At 41.2% G+C, this 25,926-nt stretch overlaps 1 protein-coding gene across 6 annotated transcripts in view; it reads right to left on the bottom strand.

The window, feature by feature from the left end:
* Positions 1-25,926, bottom strand: part of PIK3R3 (phosphoinositide-3-kinase regulatory subunit 3) — a 267,358-nt gene that overhangs the window by 234,969 nt on the left and 6,463 nt on the right. The gene's annotated exons all lie outside the window — the stretch shown is intronic.

The raw sequence follows: 25,926 nt of genomic DNA, 5'->3' as shown, positions 1-25,926 counted from the left end.
GGAGAAGTGCATAGAACTCTGCGCACTATGAAACCATCAATCAGGGATCACTAAGTTACTGGCTGTAACACTTCCAGTGAGGCCAGCAGAGGACCCAATATACATCATGGCAGCTGCTAGTACCAGACTCTTCCCCTTTCTACGTCTTTGCTGCATGTAACAGACTTCCAGGATAAATGCACCACGGAGGCACAAGAGTACACTCATGTTCATCATTTGTAGTCTGTCCTCAGATATACATGAAGACACCGTAACAAGGCTGGTTGTGGGGTCATTATGTTTCATTTACAATCTGAGTCATCAGTCTTGTTGCTTGCTCAGCATCTTATCTACTGCAGCGCAACTTATCAAAAAGCTATCGCTGAACGATACTGTCAGAGCGGCGAGGGTTAACAATAATAGTTTAAATTCCAAAAGTTTAAAACATTTTACACCATTAATATTTTAAAAAAAGATTAAATCTGTTATCACCACATTAGGATGCGAACCAGGAAGTGCCCGGAGCCGGATGAAAATAGGCTTACCCATGCACGGTGTCATCTCCGGTGGTAACAGGAAAGAAAAAGCCCAATAACGGGGTAAAAGTCCAGATCTCACCAGTAATAGACTTCTCACCCATTGATAAATCAGCCCCACCTCCCACATATCCCAACAATAACCCTGTCACATGCAGCCCTGTGCTCATTAATAAAAACAGATGAATGTCACAGCTTCCTACAGGATCACACACTTATCTCCTGAAATACTCTGCTGCTGCTGTGGACATTCAGATGATCAGATTTGCTCCATCCACCTTACAACTGCAGACAGAGGAACGAGCAGGAGATAAAGAATGGTAACACAGATTATATAACCTTAGAATGATTTCCTCCTACAAAGCCCAACAAAGTTATGGAATATTCAAATACAATTTACTGATTTAAAGCAGCTTCATTTTAGTTTAGCACTTTCTATGACAGCTTTAATCAACATAGATTTCAGATTTAGTGTAAATAAAGTTCACATTTATTTGAAAATGGGTGTTTCGGCTTAACCCCTTCCCTCCGATGCTGGTGAAATACCAGTGACCAGTAAAAAATGATCAGCATTGCGGAATAGATATAAGTTACATCCACAGGACGGAGAGGTTACCGACACTGCACGGGGATCTGGGGAAAGGGGCTTTTAGCTGAAATTGGTCATGGTTGGCTGAAAGGACAGATAGCAGCTGAGCGGAAGGACTGAGCATTATCAATCACAAGAGCATGAAATTACTGCAAGTCCCTACACTGCTTTCTGCACTTCTATAGCTCCGGGGGCTGGATCACTTCTTTCAGTCATCACATAAAAGGATGAGCGGATGAGGTAATTGTGCTGCACAAAAGGCTTCTCAGGTGCTTAACCACCTGCCCCGAAACACACAGCGAATGTTGCTAAAAGTGTGGGTTGAAAACCATGAGATTTACTAAAGGTCAAACCACACATAAAACATCATGCTTTGTAACCACCATCCTGATTTTTTCATACAAATTATGCAACCCGCACTTCCACCGTCAGAGGATCACCGCATGCTGTTTATAAATAAATAAATACAGTGTAATTAAAAAAAAAAAACAATTGCTTCTACTTTCTACAAGCCCAGACTACTCAACATCAATCCTCTCAGAGGAGGGTGGACAAATGATCAGATCCCTGCACCTAGTAGCATTGGGCCCTCCCTGGAACACATGGACAGTGGGTACTAGGGTAATAATGTTAAAATAGAATACATGCCCTTTTGGCACCCCTCGTGGTGCCTTCATGCACTCACCGACTTAATGACTGTACTTGTTACGAAGACGTCCTCATTTGTTAAATGGGATGTTTTGGCCATATCTGCACACCCCAAGGCACATACATTGCAACTCGCACTGAAAATATCATCAACAAATGAAACATGAAATTGGCACATGAATAAAACACAATTCTCCTCACTTCACGGAGAATTGACAAATAGTACAAATAGACAGATATATTAAGGGCACGAACTCTTAATAAAGGGGGTGGACAACAGAAAGACGTGTACAGACTGAGTGCATGGGACACACACAGACTGGCCTCTCCATCAGGGAGATCACTGGCTGGGGTAACAGGGTAAATGAGAAGGGCAGGTAGATCAGACACTGCTAGTAAGTATCAGAGATTCCGCTGCTGTCACTCTGCTTAATATTATCAGCTGGATCCCTTTCCTGAGCAGACAGCACCATACCCTGCAGATAAGATATTATGTAGTATTAATATCATGTCATTAGAGTCGCACCAAAACAATAAAAGACATTTAAGAGACGCCTGCAGGAGGACAGAGATTAATGCGTCCTTACACATGTCAGGGGAAACGGACAGAGTCCAATAGGATATAATTACTGCTTATACTAGGCAGACAGGTCTTACCCGCAGACCGTGAATGGTCAAGTAGAAAACAAACATAAAATAATACAGCAGTCTTCCCTGCATCACAACTACATTAAAATAATTTTAAACGGACGCTTCCTCTCAGCACATTTAAATAATGAAAACTCCAGATTTAGCTTCTCCCATACGGAGAATTTATATTCTCTTAAACACAAACATTTTTGTGGTTCTCACCATATAACGTAGACATGATGACTGAAGTTCATTGATTTTTCCTACAGCTCCAGCGCTGCCCCGAGCGGATACACCCCAGCAGCGCTGGCCCGAGCAGATACACCCCAGCAGCGCTGGCCCGAGCGGATACACCCCAGCAGCGCTGCCCCGAGCGGATACACCCCAGCAGCGCTGCCCCGAGCGGATACACCCTGCTAGTAATACATTGCGTTTTACATATTTGCAGTCTGTCTGGTGCAAGATTGTACAGTATTGTGTGTAATAAGCTTTGGATATGAGATTTGAAACATCAGCGCTGATATTTGTAGTTATATTTTATTACTTAAGGTACATTTGATCCATAGATGTAATTTTTTTAGTCCTTTGATTATTAGATTAGTCTTTTTACAAACACTGGAAAAAATTCTGTTTTTGTTATCCATTAGTCGGTATTGCAGTCCCACTAATAGAAATGAATATGACATAACATGTACATTACACGCAGGAATGCTGATGTAGAGGAAAACGCAGCCATCATATACTGTATATTGAGCAGCAATGTCTCTATAGGATATCTTCACACTCATTAAAATGTAGTCCCAGAGATGATCTGTTTCCTGACGGAGGAGAGTTCACACTGTGCCATAATCTGAGCATCACCATTCACAGCGTTAAACACATAGGCTGCCTCCTTGCCTCAGTCTCATGTGTGACAACGCCGTTTACTTTCTCAGCCACAGATCATGTGTGAATGTGTTGCTGGGGCCACAGGAAAGAACGGAACTGAAGACAATCAAAGGCGCAGCCCAAAAGATAGACGCAACCGTTGCTGATTGTTACACTCACTGTTACACTCTATTCTCCACACACACTCTCCATAGACAGCAACTGCACATACAACATATAGGTGATAAAGAGAAATTACACACCAACAAAATTGCTATAGCTTTTAAATCTGTCATAATCCAGGTAACAACTTGCTTAAATTAGTATAAAAACTGTGTCAATTTGTAAATAAATATGTAAAGAGAATATAACATTTGTTAAGTGAGAAGCCACCTTGGGAAAAAATGCAACGTTCATTTCTCCCTCAGGGACGATGGAATAAAGTAACCCAGAGAGCAGGACGTGTGTGTGGGTGATGTGAATTAGGGTGACAGGATGCAGCATCACGGAGAATGGCACCATATTGTCATGCCAGTCAGTGCACTGATACTATGTGACAGATTCCAGCTGTATCAGCCACAGGAACGCGGCGTTTGTGCTGCGCTGGCACAACGGGAGAATTACAGCAGGATGAAACTGGGTCATAGGGAAAAAAAAAAAAAAAGCTGGATAAAAAAATATGTAAAAAAGAGAGTAAGAGAGAACATTTAATCCGCTACATTGTACCTAATTTTCTGTTCATCTGCACTTACCGTATCAACAAAATCATTTACTGCCACAATTTAACAAAAAGTATTTTAGAAACAGAATAATTTGGGACAGTCTCTCTAATTGTGCGAATCCGTGAGTCAGCTTGTAAATTAAAAAAAACAACATTTAATTTTTTTAAAACATATTTAAAAACTGTCACATACGACAGAGATGCCCAGAGCTTGAATCGGATGCATGTGCTCAACCGCGACACCTTTACTGTACATTGACCACGTGCATACGCCCCCTCCCTCCCCGTTCCACCCTGGAAATCGTAGGCTGAGGGAAGTGTCTTGTGGTTGATGAACTGAATGCACTTACGCTCACTGGCGTATAGTATATTTCTGAACATGCACAGAGCAATTTCACGCAAAATTGGGCAGGTATCAGCATTTACGTTCCTCAATGGAGAGACAACGTACTGCTGGTGTGTAAATAATCCTGTATGTGGATAAAGCAAAATCTGACTCTTATGTTCTAGTAGCTTTAGCTGTTCATGTACAATACCAGCAAAGTGGCAGGAAAGGTTATTTGTAATCATTGTAAGAATGAGGGTATACACTTAAGATCAGGAAAAAAATAATAGTCATAATAATGGTCTGTACCAAGTACAAACGCTCTATGTGAAATGATCATAGTGCTCGGAGTAGCGACATTTCTCAGATGCGATATATATATATATATATATATATACACACACACAACCACATCGTTGACCAATTCCTCATACTTTTGTTAATATACAGATGTACACGGGCAAGGAAAATGTGTTTCCCTCTTGTAATGTAGCCACAATAAAACAGCAACTGCCATGTGCCCGGCCCCCCAGTGTGGTAGAGACACAAACAGCAGCACTCTGCACACTGCGGATGAGGACTATGACATTATCTAGTAGAACATTTTCAGCATTTATATGTGGATGTTACTATAACAACTGTAAGACTAAGGGGTTATTAAGCCGGAGGCGCATACATAGAAATCCACATAGATGGGGTGTAACAGTCTAAGCACCGAGCTGGGGCAAGCAGGAAATAGTGACCTTGATTCAGTTTAATTTATGATCCTCCTAAATCGTAGCTGAAGAGTGCAGGACGGACACTGCCTGCCAAACACATTTCACATATGGGTTTTATTACCACTCACATAGCAGCAGAAATTGCACCTGTAAGACTGCGAGGATGAATTCCATGATGGATATAAAAGCGGACGCTGATGGCAGGTCCCGTGGGCAGGGTCCATAAACACCACCATACTGAGCTTGTGCCTTGATAAATGGCCAGGGAACCATTAAGAGTCCTATTTCTCAAGGAGAGAAAAGACACTTTGAAACATTGTTAAGATGATAAAGCCACAGATGCCCCCAGGACACATAGGAGAGAAACACGAGTCTCCCCCACAGCTGAGGAATAGCAGCAGCCTGGAACTCATCTCACCCTCTGTAAATGAGACAGCTCAGTGTTCATTAGCACTTAACAAGTCAGGTGCTCGCTGCCCATGGAGCCTGGAGGGCGAGATAGATTTTAGGAAGTGGAGTATATTAAATGACAGAGAGAAAGAGAAATGTGCTGTATCTCCCTGTATGAGAAGCTGTGAGGGGATGAGAAGATGGTGGAACTCAAGATACAACAGTGAAACATCTGCTGATTAATTCCAGTCTTTTCCCATAAATGAAATCCTACTTCAAAGAGACCTTGATAAATGAATTCCATACCCCACTTTCCCAAGCTCATTACAGAGTATCAGATACATACTAGATCTAACATTTATATACACACAATACAGGGGGTCCTTGCGCAAAACTCGACAAGATGAAATAAACTTTGTGCAAAACTTCAAGGATCTGTGTTCCTTCAATGTTACAATATTTACTTCATAATCATAATTTATATTAAGACAAGCAGGGTCACCTGGCGTTGTGCTGATTTGTTATGTGTAGCAGTTTTTATATATTAAATAATTTGGTAAATAGACCAAAAATGATAGTTAGAAAATAAGATTTGTTGCTCTGCTGTTAAGTCGCGAGATATTCTTCCAGCAGTCAGACAATTGTCTACAACCAAAAAAATGATGTTTTCAATATTTGTATATTCTCCAGTGTGGCACTTAGCCGGCCGTGACACCGGAGAATGCTGCCCTGGGTTCTGGAGAATTTAATCTCCCAATCCAGATTTAGTCAGGCCAAGGGTGGAGAGGAGGCTAAGCCCCCCTCACGTTGGTACTGCATCAGCGATGGGGAAGAATACTCCCCATGGCACAGAGACTACTGTTGTCAGGTATGATTGACATGCAAGCTGTGTGAATCGATCTGCATTGGTTAAAGGGGCAGGGGCTGGATTACCCTGTTAACACGTGTTCAGAAACTGTATAACAAGGGGCAGTAGAACCTATTACAGAGTGCACATTCCTGTATACCATCACTAGCAGAGTCATCCGCAAGAGTCCTTGTAAGGACTGTTTATGGGCACTACGCTAACACTCTAATCCGTCCCTCAAGGCTCTGCCTGCTACCCTCCAGTCCTGGTCCAAAGTAAGTGAGGAACGAGCCACAGTCACCAGCAAAGAGGCGCTGCAGCAGCTACATACAACACCCTGAATAGGTGTTGAGGTGCCAGTGAAGGAGCCCGGTGGTGGCACTAGTGTGCAGCTGGCACTCACAGTGGAAGAAGGTCTGGTGGCTGAGTGACACCAGTAGGAGTGGTCAGTAATCTGGGTCACTGATGGTAAGAGGGACCCACAGATAAACAGGGGCAGCAAGGCATCCGTCACATTATCCTTTGTTGTCTGACCCATAATGCTTCTACTATACTGCAAAGCAAACAGCAAACTAACTACATGCACATGGAACCCTGACAAATATTGTTACATCTTATTGCTGTGTATCCTGGTCCCTTCCTCCTGCTGCTTCATGCTGGTCAGGTCTATTTTCCTAATTTGGTTACTTCTCATTCTATACTATGTAAAATAATGTAAACACTGCGCTTTCTTTACTTCTTTACATAAAATGCAAACAATGTAAATAACATTAACTAAAAAATAAAAAATATATGACCTGTCCTACACAGGAGTAACATACTAGCTTTTTGCATATTCAAGATCGAATTATGTAATGTTACTGGCACATGCACACTTGGGGCATACGGTACATACTTTAAGCCTACACATGGAATTACATGTATATGCCAAGATCTCCAGATACACATAATTGTGCATTCTGCTTCTGTCTTTTGCGTAAAGCATCAGGTCCATTGTATTTACCATGATCTTCTACATTTACAGGAAATACAGAGAAACAAGGTAACGCTAGTAAACGGACCAACAACTATGGCAGCAAACACAACCTGTACTTTACTATATGTACTAAGCAGCACAATAATCAACCTTCTCGATCACCTCTGGAACTATAATGGGAAAAGTGAACCAATATATAAGGAATCAGGAACCCGATTATCTATACAGCCTTACTTCCTTCCAATGAGCACATTTAACACCCCTCTGCCCTATTAGCAAGCTGGTGAGGGCCCCATGGGAGGGAATCTGTAGTTCTAGTGATGTACTAACAAGGATTACACAAATCTCACAAGCTGACAATGAGGACACAAGACCTCGAAGCAGCGGTGGGACTGGGGGTCTCTCTGGGCTGTGGGGTCCGGCTACAGCTATCTAGCAGTGTATCTGACATTGGAGCTGTGTGTTCTGTTGTCCTATGACATCTCTCTGGCTCTCAGTCTGCTTGTTACATATAAAGATACAGCCTTCCATGTATATTAATCTGTGTTTGGAGCCCCCTAAAAACGAACGTGTACAATTTCAGGAACGAGGAGGAGACGCTGCTTCTGAGCGATATCTCGGCTCACACACAGTACATGCCTCCAGCCACTTCTGACAGTTCTTAAGATAAGTGCAAAAAAACAAATCTCCCAGGAAAAATGCAGACTAAAACCTTTAAAATCTCCAAAGTGTGAAAGTCTGAATTTCTTGTAAAACTCCTCTGAAAAGTTTTAATCCTATATCTTGATTTATTCATTAAACTAGGGAGTGTGGCAAATATACCAAGACATCAAAGGCGCAGCGCTGCCTAAGCCTGCACAGAGGATTGGGGCAAGAATACAAATAAATTATTCTTCTTTCTCCAATTATACAGAAAATAAGGCTACTAGCAGCGTACAAGTCATATTATAATGCTTTCTTTATTTACAGCGTTTTATATAGCACAGCACTGCACATGTAATAAAGTAAACAATAAGGACAGGATGACAGAATCCCTATTTTCTACATTGTTTAAATAATGATTTAGCCAACATTGTTATTGTACTCACTCAATCCTCCTGGCTGTACTGGTGTACACCAACATGCCACCTCCGCCCACAATACACCCAGCACTGTTCTCACCAGCCCCTATTCCTCATGTGCTGCACCCGGCTCTTGGAGCCCAGCAGAGTCCTATTATAATACAATAAACCTTTGTTTCTCCTAGTATAACAGGCACTATGTGAGCACTACAGCCAGCAGTGTGTGTTACACCACTGACCACCAGTCTGACCAGTCCTGGTGTGGTCAATAACCTCCAACTATTTTCATTATTGTTTCAAAGTATTACACTGCCCCCACCCGGCTAATTCTCAATGTCACCAGGAAGGCAACATTTCTGGGGGAGAGCACTTCAGAGGCTGACGTCAGCTGAACTCTAGACCAGTCTCATGATGCAATGTTCAAACAATCACCATTCCAACAGTCCAGAACCCAAAATTGTGCAATTCACACATAATAGCTGTCTGAAGACATTGTATTATAGTAGGAATCAACAAGACACAGAACTTCATACAATGAGACAGATGACATCGGCTGGGGGTTCACAGTAGAGGGTCTACAAGCAGCAATGTACCAAGAGAGCCTGAATCGTCTGCCAGTGAGGGCTGTGTGCCTTTTCTTTAAATACCACACGTTCTGTATCATTTTACACACGGTATAACTACAAGTCCCAGCACGCCCTGTCTCAGGAAGCTAGGCAGAAACACGTACAGTGCTTGAACTAGAGGCAGAGAATCCGTATACTCCCAACGCAACTTATAACACAGATCTATTGTTATGTTATGGGCCACTTTCCTCAATTTTCTGAATACGATCCACGAATAGGAAAAGAAGAAATCTCATTTATGAAAACAGAGAACAGGTACAATGATTCACCCTCTTAGGAACCTCGATGGACGGTCCGGGCATAATTTACAGTTGAACAGAATTGCATCTAAAATTACGTACTAGAAAAAAAGCATAAGAAAGGAGTCGGGATGTTCTACAGATGTGTCCAACTCAAAAACAGTAGTGCCAGGCGTACAAGTGTGTACACTTACATCCCAGATGTAATAACGTGCTACATAAAGAATATAAATATCCTGTAGTCGTCCAAATGGAAAAGATAAATAAGTAACAGGAACAGATGGACATGACTGGATGTAATATAACCGTGATTCTAATGAATGAAGTACTGGAGAGGTAAATACACAATCAGCCAATCAGAAGCGGCTGATGGTCATCACCACTGTATCTCTATACCAGCCCTCCAGTGCGCACAAGTGATACATCTCCTAAGAGGCGTATTAGAGACGTCTAAATACATTGCACTGACATGAACTTACTGTACTAAGCTCACACTTACTCGCAGAGGTTCCACCTCTCCTGGTCTAAATGGATACAAGTAGAAGCTATTCAAAAATCTAGATGGTTGTGTGTTTTTGGTGCATCCAATACGCAAATGTGTATATTACGACAAGAAAATGTTTTGTACGCCGTCCAACTGTAAAGTGGCACCGAGTGACTAGCTCCACATAGCACTGATGTGAGGGATTAAACATTCTCCGTAACGCTCGGACACTATATAAAAGGATGATAAATCATTTGGCAGAAAAGTGCCGCTATATTCACATTAAGAGAAATAAAATGACACTACTAAGCATGTGATGGAGTTCAAGAGATGTTCACAAGCTATATTTTGGCAGTAAGTGGAGTAAAAATAAAATATTCAGGAGCTAAGTTCCCCCAGAGGAGTTCATTTTTCTAATGCAAAATTCTAGTTACTGAACAGTGTCTGTAACTATCAGAGACAACAAGTTTTACTTCAAATGGAACAAGACATGAGAGATGTTCACTAGAGTCAGACACGTCCTCTGTAAACACACCGAATCCCACCTCTTGGCTGCAAACTGTCCAAAACATCAGAAATACACCAGCCAAGTTACTGGAACTCATTTAATGCCCAGGACGGTTTCCTTCATTCTCCTCAATAATCAGCTGCTTCTACCAAAAAATATATATAATCATTTGTGACAATAATAGAAGCTCATACTCTGCATATTATCAGATAAATATCTGTAGACTCGATACAACGTTTGTTACCTTCCGTACCCCACAGATCTCCAATTACTTGTTGTTCTACAAGCACCAGTATACCCGAACACTATAGGTGTGCAGGGCCATTAATGCATCAGCAGAAATATACTTATCTATAAAGCTTAATAGCCCACATCCACCACTGGAGCTGCTTTCTTCTGAAGGTGGAAGTGGCGGATTCTTAATACTCCAATGATTTCTCACTAGTGACTTTAAGGATTCCTCTGAAAGTTTATGTACTTTCGTAAAGTGCTGGGAACGTTAGTCATACCTGTTTTTGACATTTCTAATGTATTTGGCTAATCGTTCCTTAATGTGATGTTCTCCCCACGCACAGCAGCTACAGTCCAGTATGTACATGTTAATGGTACAGGGAATACAATCTATAATAGAATAACTATTACTATAACCACTAATTCTGTAAGAAGTGTCCTATCTATTCTTCTGAAATAGGATGGGATGTGTGGGAATTATGGGGCCTTTTGTTAACAGCTTCTAATGTTTTCAAATTCTATTTCCCTATATTGTTCATTATGTTGGGCTAGACATGAAAATTCCATACTAGTTTTTTTTTTGGGGGTTTTTGTTTTGGGATTAATAATGCACCTCTATCCATGCCTTTAACTTCCTGCACTACCTTTGTAACTATATCAATTGTATAACCTTTATTGATAAACTATCATTCAAGTCTTTTGCTTGCACAGAAAAATAATCTTTACTACTGCAATTCCTTTTTACTCTTTCAAAATGGCTATTTGGAATGCTATTAAGCTAGTTCATATAATGGTTACTCTTTGTCCTTATATAGGAATTACAATCAGTCTGCTTTATAAAAATAAAACCTTAAATAAATCCCAAAAGAATTGTTACAGAGATAGGAACAAAACAAAATAAGAATCTCTTTGATCCCACTCCAAAAGAAAGTAATCATCGATATAACGGAACCAGAACACTAAGTTCACCCATGAACATATTTGCATTACTCTTCTGAGTTGTAGTTATTTAGAAGAACCGGTACCTGATGTAAGGATACAGATTGTTTCTGTGGAGGTAAAGGTGTCATTCAGAATATGATCTCCAATGTGATATTATTGGATGCTGGATGTGAGTGTAATGTAAGATATATTAACTAGACCTATATAAGGTGGAGTTTCACTTGTGTGTCTTCTATTTGTGTCTCTTTTTGAGCCTAAGAAGCTTCTCTGGAAGAATCAATGTTTGATATGTACGTTGTAAGTTAAGATTGCCGTTTCCTTTACACGCTGCATGATTTGGGGTGTTTCACATTTACATGCGGTGTGCAATGGATTCGCCATTTTCTGGTTTTCACATATTTTGATTTTTCGGCACACATCATTGGGGAGAATACAAGATTACCGCAAGGGGTTTGGCAAAACAGAAGACGTTGAACATTATTACAGACTTTTACAGTCACTAATTTAATTTGATTATGGTCCTTCATTCATCATGTTTAATACAGATTGATGTGAAGCACCACTGATATCACTGTGAAGGGCTGGAGGTACCTGCTGTGGATACGGGCAGCATCACAGAAAAACAATTGGGAAATGTACGTATTATACACTAAGTTTTATTTCTCAGGACGGCGATAACGGATGAAAAAAATATATACAATATTTTAATATGTTTTAAAATATTTGTTTGTTAACTCTTACATCACCAGGTAGCTGAATATCACTCTGCTCTTGTGGAGAAGTTGTAATAAGTTATGGTGACAGAAAATCATACATCTAAAGGGAATCCCAGCTGTACTGCCTGCAGGGAGACAGTGCAGCACGTTTACAGCGCAGCTATAAGCAGGGGCAGAGAAGAAACCCGACATACACAACACACCAGGCAATATGTAATAAATACAATGCGAGTACCAGGTCACCTCCATTTCTTGTAAACTTATTAAAGATAAAATAAAATGACGAGTTGCGTAATGTAATGGAAACAATTTCGTTAGAGAAATTATATTTTTTTTGATATAAAGAATAAACTTATTAAAGATAAAATAAAATGACGAGTTGCGTAATGTAATGGAAACAATTTCGTTAGAGAAATTATATTTTTTTTGATATAAAGAATTTTTAGACACCGACAAAACCTGTTTAAGGACAGAAGTATAAACAGTGACACCAGCAGGTCATATAAACTGTCAGACACATACTTTGTGTGATATTATATTAACTAATATATACCAATATATAATAAAAGCAGTATTTGTTTTATAAGAATTGTTCATTTATCTGTAATTTCATATAAAATAATAACATTTGTTTTTTAGTTTTCCAGTATAACTGTCTGGATGAGGAAACACAAGCACTGCAGAATGAGGTGCGAGGTGCGAGGTTCGAGACCAACGAGACTGGAGACTTTGTTATCTGCAGCGTTATTGCTTTATGCAATATTAAAGCAGAGCACAAAGGACACTGAACGTGCTCCCAGTTGGCATCATGGACCTGTGTCCCATGGCACACCGCATTCCCCCTCGGACACTGACATCTCGTCCTCTGAAGCCGTCTTCTCCCTTTGATCTGGAAGCTAACAGAATATTCCCATATGATCTGCTTCTCCCCCATCATTGCTGCAAACTGTTCTCCCACTGTGGGTTAGTTTTAGCCTCATTTATCTTCATTCCTCGCTGGAAGTGCAGCACAAACGTGGGGTCAGCAGGATCCCACCCTGCAACTTCTCTGTGTGCCAGGATGAGTGAGGACGATGGGGCACAAAGATTCTGCTGAGGAATTAGCTGAGAATAGAGGTGACTATTAACTCCTTAACGGTGGTCTATTACACAAAGTATTAGCAGTAATCTGTGCACAATCCAGGCAAGATGATCTCCTATTCACAACATGTATGTAAATGGCACATGCCAAAGCCCCTGAACTATAGGGGTGGCAGAACTGTGTGCGCCTCTAACTGCAGGTAGAAATAATTTCTATCCTTTATACACAAAGCGCCCAGGCTACATCCTATCCGCCAGACCTCGGGGACCCACGTCCAGTAAGTAGTTTGGGTGGGCGATTTAAATATAAATCTCTCAGCCCAGACTTGGTGGTACCAGGGGGAAGAGGGGGGGCACAAACCACCATCACTCTGGCAGAGTGTGGACACCACTGACTGCTCAGGTAAAAGGTATGAACCAGACCCAGACTGATTCATGTAATATAAGTAAATCAACCTGGGCTGGTTAAAGGGACAGGGGAAGACTTATTCCCAGCCAACATGTGTGTGTAAACAAGCTGTATAAAGGGCACCAAAGCTCCACATAAAGTGTATTCCTGTCTGTATGATCATTACCTTTTAGGGATATGTAACAGTTCTATTAAGAGCTACTATTGAGCAATAAACACTATTCTTCTTAAAGACCCCTGCAAGATGCCTATCATCTGCTGTCCTGTGACCTACAGATAAAATCTGCCACTAATTCACCTGCTTGGTGTCCTGCTCTGAACCCAGTGCTATGTGCCTGCTGACCTGACCCAGAGTCAGCCGTCAGGAGGAACCAGCCACAGTCACCAGCAAAGAGGTGCTGCAGCAGCTATCACACACCACCCAGGAGTGGGTCCAGGTGATGGCAGAGACTACTCTCCTACAACTGGGGCCACCACATCGGTGCGCAGCTGGCACTTACAGTCTGCGAGTGTCTGGTGGACGAGTAGAATCAGTAACAGCAAGTTACTGACGGTAACCAGATCCAACAAAAAGACACAAGTGCTGGATTTGAGCGGCGCACATATAGTCCCAGTATTATATTTATCAAAGTTGCATGAAAATTCCCTATCTACATGTTAAAATGTAACTTTTATTACAATCATATTAAAATTACATTATAACTTAAAACCAGTGAAATGTTGTCCAAAAGGGTGATTGAGTGAAATGAAGGTGAAATTGATGTGTGTGTCTCTCTCTCTAAATTAAAGCCTCTCTAGATCAGACAGTATATTATGTTAAATATTAGCAACAAAGTATTAATGTGTGTTAAATAACATATCAGTTTGTTATAGGGCTCGCTCGCAATTTTGCCTAAGAACACAGCCATGAATAAAGAATGGTACCAAACATCCTCCAAGAGCGACTTCTCCCAACCATCCAAGAACAGTTTGGTGATGAACAATGTCTTTTCCAGCATGATGGAGCACCTTGCCATAAGGCAAGAGTGATAACCAAGTGGCTCAGGGAACAAAACATCAAAATTTTGGGTCCATGGCCAGGAAAGTTCCCAGACCTTAATCCCATTGAGAACTGGTGGTCAATCCTCAAGAGGCGGATGGACAAACAAAAACCCACAAATTCTGATAAACTCCAATCATTGATTAGGCAAGAATGGGCGGCCATCAGACAGTATGTGGCCCAGAAGTTGATTGACAGCTGCCAGGGTGAACTGTAGAGGTCTTCAAAAAGAAGGATCAACACTGCAAATATTGACTCTTTGCATAAACTTAATGTAATTGACAATAAAAGTCTTTGACACGTATGAAATGCTTGTAATGTTACTTCAGTATAACATAGAAACATCTGACAAAAAGGTCTAAAAACACTGAAGCAGCAAACTTAGTGAAAACCAATACTTGTGTCATTCTCAACACTTTTGGCCATGACTATCTCCTTCCTTGTCTAGGCGAGCTGGGCTAAGCCTATTAGTCAGCAAGAACTGCGCACGGAGGAGCCCTATCTGCAGTTAAACATAATGAATACAAAGAAAATAACTGTCTGACAAAGTGATGGAGTCTTGCATGATGCACTTCATACGTGATGCTCATTTGTGCATGGCCATCATCACTCCAGCTTCGGTGTTATTTCTAGCAAATGAAAGGTGAAGGAGCAGTGAAAGAATCTGGGCACTCAGCTAAGCACAGGCCTAGTTACCCGTTACCTGATAGATAGACAGTGCATCGTTCAATGCACTGCGATTTCTGATGGAATATTAACACTAAAGGCTGAATATTACATTTGTTAGAGTGCACGTGGAATGGCTGATAACTTATTATTATAAATCATGCGGATCAATAAACACGAGAGCCAGAGAACCTGCCATGCTCACTGCCGCTTTCCTAACATTGTTTTATGTATTTACAACCCAACTTTGCTTCTCTTTTCCACAGTCTGATGCACAAGGATCTCCCACCCTGCTGACGGCTGCTATTTTCAGTCTTATCAAGATTAAGTATATATCTGTGTCCTTCATAACACCACAATCAGGTGAGTCCTCAGCGTTGCTGGTTTCTGGCATCATGAACAAAGCTGCTCTGTATTTAATAGAAGCTGTCATTTCAATGGCAGCTCCACAAAGAAGCAGTTACTGGTCATCTATGTATAATTTCTCTATCCCAATGGATTGAAAGCTGGAAGAGGACCCCCCAATGGAATTAAGTGAGCATTAAATTGGTAAAATAGAGTGAGTGGAGGTTTGTTGTTTGTTTTTTTTCTCTAAATAAATGACTTTGTATTTTACAGGTCCCAGCAGGCCTTTAATAACAGGGCACACTGGCACTTTTAGCTCTACAAGCGCCAGCATGCCCACGCACTTAAGAGCTGCCAGGGCTCGCTGGAACCACCAGTGCACCAGCTATCATAAGGCCTAATTTGCTGTAATGCTGGTAGCGTGGTGCCCGATCAGAACTGTAAATACTGAGGGGGACCAGGAACAGCAATGTCTAGGGGCGTCTCTGATATTAAAGGTATTTGTGACTAATCAGTTGGCAGCCACAGATGATGTTGATTTCACGGTCAAGTATCAAACTTTTTATTTTATTTATGTAGGTAACTGATATATGGAGCCTGGTGAAAAGAGGACCAGATTTGCCTATTTCATCCCAGAAATAATTATTATTATTATCCTTTATTGGTTAGGCGCCACAAGAGTTCCGCAGCGCCGTACAATGCACAGACAATAGACAGTACAGGGTAAAACATTACTGAGCAGTAAACAAAAATACCAACAGTTCTGAAGCTCCAAGCAGACTAATGCAGAAAGGACGGAGCAGAAGAGTAGGTAAGGGAGGGAAGAGGGCCCTGCTCAAATGAGCTTACATCTGGTATCGGCTGATACTCTGAACTGAGCCTCAGCTGTAAAAGAAGCAACATCATTACAAGATGTATCAATTCAAAAACATAAGGTGAAGATGTTCCTAACGAGATCCTGCTATTTGTGACCTAGTAAAACGACCACCATTCACTTCTAGCCATGTATTCCCAACATTGCAGCTCCCATGTGCTCATATACAGCAAACACAATAATATAATTTACACAAATTAATGAGACTAAAAACAAACAGACCCTTTATTATAAGTGGTAGCACTGTGTAACGGGATGAACCTCTATACATTACCAAAGAAGTATTGATGCATTCAATTTATCTATTGATACATTGTATAATTTTGTGACTTTAAGGAGTCAGCTCTCTGAGCAGAACACACAGTGAGCTTATAAGATTTAATGTCTCCACTGAATGTGAAATTACATTGCTAATAACAAGTTTAACACCTATAAATATGTAATCGCCTCATCTGCATACATATCAGCAAGCATGACTACATTTTTATCGTGCCATAGGATTCAGGCAATCTCGTCAGAGAGATTATTAAGCCTCACAAGGCATCAAGAAAATTACAAGTTATTTGCAGGAATGCAGTTTACCGACAGATGACTGCAAATTTAAAGGGACACAACAGAATTTCACATTTTATTTCCGCATAAAGATTTAAATAGGCTAATATTTTACTATGAATAACACACTAAAGCACGGTGGCTCAGTGGTTAGCACTTCTGCCTCACAGCACTGGGGTCATGAGTTCAATTCCCGATCATGGCCTTATCTGTGTGGAGTTTGCACTAACGAATGAAGTACCAGCAGGTGGAGAGGTCGATCTGCAATCAGCCAATCAGAAGCGGCTAGTCTCATCATCGAGTCTCATTGCAGATACGGCTACTGACAGGTGTAACTGTGTCTGAATCCAGATTTACCTCAGTCACAATTACGTGAACACGACCTTACTGTACTCAGTTTATACTCGCCCGCCCCTCCCTCGTTTTGTGAAAAAATGTGCATATGTGTACACACATTTTGCTGTACTGAAATTTCTGCGACAGACTCCTTATGTGATTAAAGAGATATTACTAAGTACAAGTGGCTGCTGTGTAAAATTTGTTTATTTGCACACTCTGGTCACTGTTTCGCAGGAGTTGGAGGCATGATTAAAGAGATATTACTAAGTACAAGTGGCTGCTGTGTAAAATTTGTTTATTTGCACACTCTGGTCACTGTTTCGCAGGAGTTGGAGGCACTGTGTCCAAGTAGTGGGCGGACTCAGTGAGTCCTAGGAGTAGCCCCTGTGTCCTAGTAGTGGGCGCACTCAGTGAGTCTTAGGAGGAGGCACTCTGACCTAGTAGTGGGCGGACTCAGTGAGTCCTAGGAGTAGCCCCTGTGTCCTAGTAGTGGGCGCACTCAGTGAGTCTTAGGAGGAGGCACTCTGACCTAGTAGTGGGCGCACTCAGCGAGTCCTAGGAGGAGGCACTCTGACCTAGTAGTGGGCGGACTCAGTGAGTCCTAGGAGTAGGAGGAGGCACTGTGTCCTAGTAATGGGCGGACTCGTCCTAGGAGTGGGAGGTGAAAGGGTTAAGTACATAAGGTTAAACGTGCATTTACTATTGTAGAGTTAAAAAAAGGATTGCAGCAACTGCATCCTGATACCAGTGTGGACCTCGCTATTGTTTTGCCACCTTGTTGATGTCGCCACTCCTTGGACTGGGATTAGAAAATACTTCACATTGGATTTGTTTGCTGGAATTTAATTAATAATGGACTCACCTGTTAAACATTCACATGTAATCTGTGGTAAACACTTTATTTGAGCTAGGCATATTTGTTAATCGGTGTCAGCCGCAGTGTGCCATTAATGTCCAGTTTACCTGTTCTGTGTGGTCTCAAATACAGTGTAGATTTCTGACACTATGAAAATGTACTAAACAGTGTTTTTGTTTCTAAATGTCTTGTTTTTTGTTTTTATTTTTAATCAAATAATTGCTGAATTTCTTTGCCAAATGTTATTTTGTATCGTGTATATCAACAATGCTTTAATCTATAAAGTTGTTTACTGAGTGGAGCTACTAGAGACTGTGAGATATTGCTAAATAATGTCTCCATTTATATGCTTTATACTGTACTTAATAAGGAGTTTATTCCTGATCATGTAATGTCTGCACTAACAATCACTTGGTATTAGAGGTGGGATGAAGATGGCCGGAGCAGGGAAGATCCAGTAATTTGAACTAAACCCAGTGTGCACCAGAATGTTCTCTCCCGTCCGCTCCCTCCACTTCATCTGACCATTAATAAATGTGGTTATTATATTAAGCTGACCATGTTTACTTAACGCTTTTGTTCAGATTAATATAAGGAGTAACTACATTTTGTTGTATGTATCATGCTGTGAATTGTTTATAATACATATTAGACATAATGGATGCATTGAGGTATAAGAAAATTTGTATCACAAACTTAAGCTTGTTTGATGAATATTGTATTAATTGAGGAGTATCTGCTGAAAGACTGCACGTGATGCCCTGTGTGTGTACCAGCCCACAAGGGACAAACGGCCCCCCTATTTCATGAGGTAAACTCAAGAATCAAGACAATGTAGCTTGCCTGTAAAGGCCCTCATCGTACAGCAGCAGAGAAAATCATACGCAAGTATACATTCTGTACCCATTGGGCCTCATTCATAAAGGAAATTAAATGCAGATATGTGCCGTATTTTGCGTAAAATCACTCTACGCATGCCTAGAAGCGGACCATACACCAGAAAACACAGCAACGTCCAATTTATCTTTGCGTGCAAAGGACGCTTACTACAGCCTACTCACTCACCTGAGTGCAGAGAAGCCGGCGGAGCAGAGACTTCTTGTATTCAGATACCAGGGTGCTGGGCAGGTTGAGCAGTCAGAATTCTAGACCATCTGGGACAGCCCCTCCCAGAATCCTTGCAGCAATTTGTCGGACATTCCACCAAGCTGGAACGATTTTGGGGCATTTTCACCCTATAGGAATTTTGGAGGACACCACACCTCCAACAACACCCAGAGACACATGGATATATTTTGTGCAGCTGGCTAGGGCATCTGTACCATCTGGAGAAACTGAAATTAACCTATATGCACTGAAAAAGTTTGAGCCTACGTGGTTCAAGTGGCAACAATCTCCTGTTCCGGGTATTGTTTGATTCGAATAACCTAACCCTATACCCTCCCTTCCCCCCCCCTCCCCTCCATCCCCCCCCCCCCTCCCCACCCCCCAAAAAACAAAACAAAAAAACAAAATCACCGCTTTACCATAAATGTTTTCAAGTCTTAACAAGTAATAGATTACCCTGTTTCTTCTTTCAGCACTGTTTCCTAAAGGACGCTAGGGCTAAATTTTATATGTGCCAATTTGGGTCTTCTATTTTTGTATTATCTGCCACGTGTTGTTGGCATAGCTCTTAAGTATGTTACCTCTTTTGACTCTGCGGTTTCAAAATAAAAAAAAAATAAAAAAAAAAGTTTGAGCCTAGAATTTCCTCCACCTGGGCCTTCCCTTTCTCACAGACTAACATATCGCAACAACTCATCACAAAAGTTTTTGATGAGTAGTCTATCGACTGTCTAGAAGGCAGTCAAATTTCTCTTGCTCCTGACAGAGGACATTAAATACTATATTTACTAAACCACGAGTTTGAAAAAGTGGAGATGTTGCCTATAGCAACCAATCAGATACTTGTTATCATTTATTTAGCACATTCCACAAAATGACAGCTAGAGTCTGATTGGCTGCTACAGGCAACATCTCCACTTTTGAAACCCGCTAAAAAAAAACTCGCAGCTTGAGACATTTACCCCTAGTGTGCATTTGGATTCTGTACAAAGGAAGTTTAGGATAAGACCTGAAAGAGAGATATATTTCTGGGCTCTTAGCTTAGTCCAGCAGCATGTGGACGATCAGAGGGTGGGAGGGCCGAGGAACCTTAGATAACCAAGGTACAATATTCATTGGGGTTTCCAAGGCTTGACACCCACTGCCTAACAGTTTGAACGGATCCACTCTAACACTACTTGGTGATAAAGAGAAAATTGGGGAAATTATAAGCTGTCCTTGAGTTTACATCTATATATGTGTTTACACATTGACTGAAATCAATTTTACACCAGTCCCATCACACAGCAGGAAACGCTCACACAAGAACTGCAGTATGCAAATATATATTTCTGATTTAGTTTCTACCAATATTGGGGATGATACTTGCCCCCCAGAATTAATTTGTTAAAGAGCTACTGTAAGACAAATAACAATACAGAAAGGGTTGTGTGCAGTGTTATCTGTTAATATGGAGCGCTATGCTCCATCTCCCATCTTTGTAGTGGTGCCCCCTGTGATTTAGTAATGATAGGAAGTGGGGCAGCCATCCAAACCGCTCTACGGAGCATGCACAGACAGGAAGTATGGCTCTCAGCAGGTTCTTCCTGTGACAGTTGAACTGAAAAGTAGAGATTAATGGAGCTGCATCCTTTTTGCGTAAACTTACTTATATATGGATATATTAAGTGAGTGGAGGCACATATATATATATATGAGCAACCTGTTCTCTGACATTGCCCACATTATAAGCTTACTACCATCTGCATATATTAATGTACTATAATAAAGTACATTAACTGCAGACACTTGTCATACTGCCTGCCTGTTGCAGTCAGTATCAACTGTGAGCAACATAACAGCACAAGTGCCCTGAACTGCAATATTATCTTCTTAGTAAGAACAGAACATAGCACAAGGGAGGTGTATGGATGCAATTCTCATGAACATATAGCTGAAAGAGGAACTGGGTTGTCACATGTAATGTAGTGAAATCACACCTGTACACTTGTATCCCAAATGTACCTGACTGTTACACCATCATGCCTGGGCTGCTTATTGTTAGTGACTAAGATGGAAATGATCTGCACAGATCCTCCCATTTTCAGATCTGTGGGGATCACTTGTGGAAAGATTAAAACATATTAAAGACATCTGACGACACCTTTATCACATTATATGTTACCGTTATATAGACTCCTGTTAAGATGACAACATCTCTCATCCACAGTCTTATGGAAGTATGTCTCCAATTATAAGATGATCGAATCAATTTGTTAATGCCTTATATTTAATAATATAATTTAATCCAGGGTCTCTAAACAGAAAAGTGCATTTAGAAACTGGTATATAAGGAGGCATTTTCCTGGAATAAACAGGGATACTAAGCACCGTTCATTGTAAATATGTTAATTGAGTATCATGAATTGCGTCTATTGGCGAAAAGTCCGTTTCTGAGCACGCGCAGAGCTATTACATGCAGGATATGCTACGCAAATGGATGTACACCCGAACATGAATCACGCCCATGTGTGCAATGTTATATAATACATATTGTTCAGTGAATCATATGGTCAGTCTCCATTCTACAGAGAAACGGATTTCTCAATATATGTCCATTCATTAGCATGTTATAAAACTGTCAAACTGCTTAATATGCAGAGATAAAAATGAGTGAAAACAATAATGTCTTAAAAAGTCTTCTCTTAGAAGTTGTACCACCCTTGGGTTTTAGCATATAGAGCAGGCAAGGATACTATTTGACTGCCACATTCTGAATTAAAATGACAATTGCTCATATTCTTGTGCAAATCCATCCAATGTAAAGCAATGCAAATAGGTTATTTTCTGATCAGAGTGGGTGCGAGTGACAGACTTGTAAACATACGCTGCATAAATGTGGATTAATTCATACAGCCAGTGAAGTCTCATACTGTCCCAGTGGGATGTATTTTACCCTCATACTTCACATATAACTTTCTATTTGGGGTTTATTGGTCCTTTAATTAACGACCACAATACACATATTAATCCCCCAGCTCAGTGACAACTTAAAGTTTTGAAATATGCCCAGACATGGAAAAGGTTTGCATACGTTTGCTTGAAATGGAGAATCAGAACAAACACACACACACACACCCATGTACACACACACCATACACGCATGCATGTACATGCACACCATACACGCACACACGTACATGCACACTATACACGCATACACACACACACTTTAGTTGTCTTTACAGGGCTGAGATGATACACTTAATAGACACAGGGGCTGATTACATTTCAGCAGCTTTGTATACAGCGCTGTAGGGCCCCACGTCCCTCAGGGACCATTCTGGGTTATGGTTTTGACCCTTGGACAGGTGGGCCAGTCTCTGTCGTGAGATTGATGAAGAAAACCAATTACCTGCACTGTGATGGGTAGTAACTGCCTGCAATCCACAAACACTGCCATTTATTTACTGTAACTAGTAATAGCTGCTCGCTGGTCCCAAAGCAAATGTAGAAGTGTGACCCCGCAGTAATGTCTGCTTCACTATACTTCAATCACTCACAGACATAAATCTCATTCTTTGCCTCTTTATCTTTCCTCTAAAGTAGATTTTCAAAATAAAACCAATACAGCTTGTCTGCTGGATTTCCAGCTGGAAGACAATAATAGAAGAAAACATGTAATCACCTGAGAGGGCAAAGTATGGACACGGCTCCCAGCTACAAGTGACAGCAGTGAAGCCATTCAGCCAACTGAGAATGACGTTTACTAATGTAAAGAGAATCCCTCCCTGGAGTGAATGCTTCTACTAACTAAGTGTAAAACATAGTAAAATACAGTACGTACATATCACCAAACGTATGGAAAACAGCAAATAAAACACTGTATAAGAGAATGCACAGTACATTACTACAATGCATGGTTATGAATACGCATTTTCATTAATTAGTAAGCAAAACATACTTCCATAAATCAGGGAATTCTATTTCTAGGTTTCTCTGACCATTAACACAAATGAGTCCAGCAGCGCTGCCCGTAGCGCGAGTCCAGCGGCGCTGCCCGTAGCGCGAGTCCAGCGGCGCTGCCCGTAGCGCGACAACAGCACTGATATTTACTCAGACAAGGCATAAAGATCATCAGAGATGATAATGTAGCCTCACCTCCACACCTGGAGCAGCATGATGGCTCAGTGGTTAGCACTTCTGCCTCACAGCGCTGGGGTCATCAGTTCGATTCCTGACCATGGCCTTATTTGTGTGGAGTTTGCATGTTCTCCCCATGTTTGCGTGGGTTTCCTCCGGGTGCTCCGGTTTCCTCCCACACAACAAATATATACTGGTAGGTTAATTGGCTGCTATCAAGTCTGTGTGTATTTAAACTGTAAGCCCCAATGGGGCAGGGACTGATGTGAGTTCTCTGTACAGCGCTGCAGAATTAGTGGCGCTATATAAATACTAGATGATTATGATCTGTAGATTAGTGTCTTAAGATATGTGCAACCTTAAATATAGAGTAAAGATGTATCCAGAGCAAAAATGCCACTTGGACACGGTTTGTATGGGTGTATGTCAGGAGCACCGTGGATCTGCACTTCTCTCACCGATCTCCACTCTCCAAGCACAAGGGGCACAAGTGCACCAACCATGATGTATCTTTACATTGTGCAAATGCTCTTATATGAAACTGTAAATAAGACCCAGTACAAATATGACATTATACTGAATAGAACACAATAGTCCTGCCCGCTACAATAAGACACATTGTGACAGTCTCTTGCCTCTGCTCCCTGGAAAGAAGCTTGTTCTATTTAACATGAAGCATTCAGTAAGTACCTGGAAAACACAGTGGTGGAAATAGCACCTTTTCCAGACACCTTTTATGTTAGGGAAGATGACTCACGATCAGTTACAATAAAGACGGAGACTCCTGGGACATCTCTATAAGCCATGGAGAAATCCGGCAGCTTGTAGAAGCTTTGCATTGTCTGTTATCCGGCATTAGGTAGATCTGCTGCAAATTTATCAGTTCTAGCTACACAATTCCCCAATAACAGTCTCAATGGTGCAATTGACAGCAACTTCAGCATTTTGTGATTGTCTCCATTAGTTATCGGCTGTGACACACATTTATAGTACGATGAGAGCTAGGCTGACAACTGCACCATGGGGACAGTTGTCAAGAGACATCATAGCTTAAAGTTGCATAAATCTGCAGGTGTGGCTATTCCTTCTAACGACTTCCATCCTAACCAAGTAGATTGGTACTGCCCCACACTTAGGCAGCCACCACCTGAGGACCTGGCAGTACTACACTGTCCTCTACACATGCTGGATTTTATTATTTATATTTTTTATTTTTAAAAAAAGGGGGAGGGGGGGGGGGGGGGTAGCCATCAGCACCAGTTCCACTTCCCCTTCCTTACAGTAAGTGGCTGTACGTGCAGATTGGTTAGAACATTCCTTCAAGGCAGCTAAAATAGGGATAGAAAATAGGGGACATACAAAAAACTATAATGTTAAGATACCAACAGTAGTTAATATATTTTCTGGTTTGCTAAGAGATAATTACGCAGACCCAGCCTACACATGCTCTAAGACAGTGTTTATCAAACAGTCCTCTGGATCCATAACAGGGCAGGTTTTCCAGGTGACAAGGGAAAAAATTATACCACCTTTGGATCTGTTACAATGTGTCAGTCAGTAATTTATACACCTGTGCTAAAGCAAAGACATCTGGAAAACATGCACTGTTATGGGTACTGAGGACCAGGTTTAAGAAACACTGCTCTAGAGCATGATGTGAAGAGAGGAATGAAGGCAGCAGGAAGCCACAGACTGAGAGTTATATAGTGGAAGGAGCAGGGTCCCCCAACAGCACAGAGTAGTGATGTGTGGCTCCTATCACACAGATGTCAGACGGCTGTAGGGTCTGAAACATTCCTATATGAAGTAAAGCTCATAGATCCAGCACGTGTACATGTTACAGTCAGACATAACTACCTGTAACTTAGTAAGACTTGTAATGTCATGGGCTCATATGGACAACAAGCTCCCCCTTGTACAGGTGTTTACATTGGGGAATTAATTTATCAAACTGCGGGTTTGAAAAAGTGGAGATGTTGCCTATAGCAACCAATCAGATTTGAGTTATTTATTTAGTACATTCTACAAAACAACAGCTAGAATCTGATCGGTTGCTATAGGCAACATCTACACTTTTTCAAACCCCGCAGCTTGATACATTTAACCCTTGGATGTCTGAATTCACAGACAGGTGAATTATGTAGCAGTGGGAGGGACCAATACATAAAAAGTCAAATACACATAAATAGGATTAGAGGTTTAGTAAAATAATAAGAAAAATGGTTTTAGTTTAAGCACCAAAAGATAAATTAATCAGGGGTCAGGTAGCGAGGGGGGGGGATATATACGTTAACGAGGGGTTGCCCAAGATGATGTGATTACATCGCCAACCCCACCCTAACCCCCCCCCCCCCCCCGCACATCTAGATCCAAACCTGAAACACTTTGCCAAAACAGTTACTTACTTAGTAACATCTGGTATAAAGATTTACTCCTCTTGAATTATCTTAATTACCATGAAATGACAAGTTACAGTTGTGTGGTAAAATGACCCTACTCTTAT

Source organism: Mixophyes fleayi, chromosome 8 (assembly GCF_038048845.1).
Source record: "Mixophyes fleayi isolate aMixFle1 chromosome 8, aMixFle1.hap1, whole genome shotgun sequence".
Classification (NCBI taxonomy): domain Eukaryota; kingdom Metazoa; phylum Chordata; class Amphibia; order Anura; family Limnodynastidae; genus Mixophyes; species Mixophyes fleayi.
This window is presented reverse-complemented; position numbering and strand designations above follow the sequence as displayed.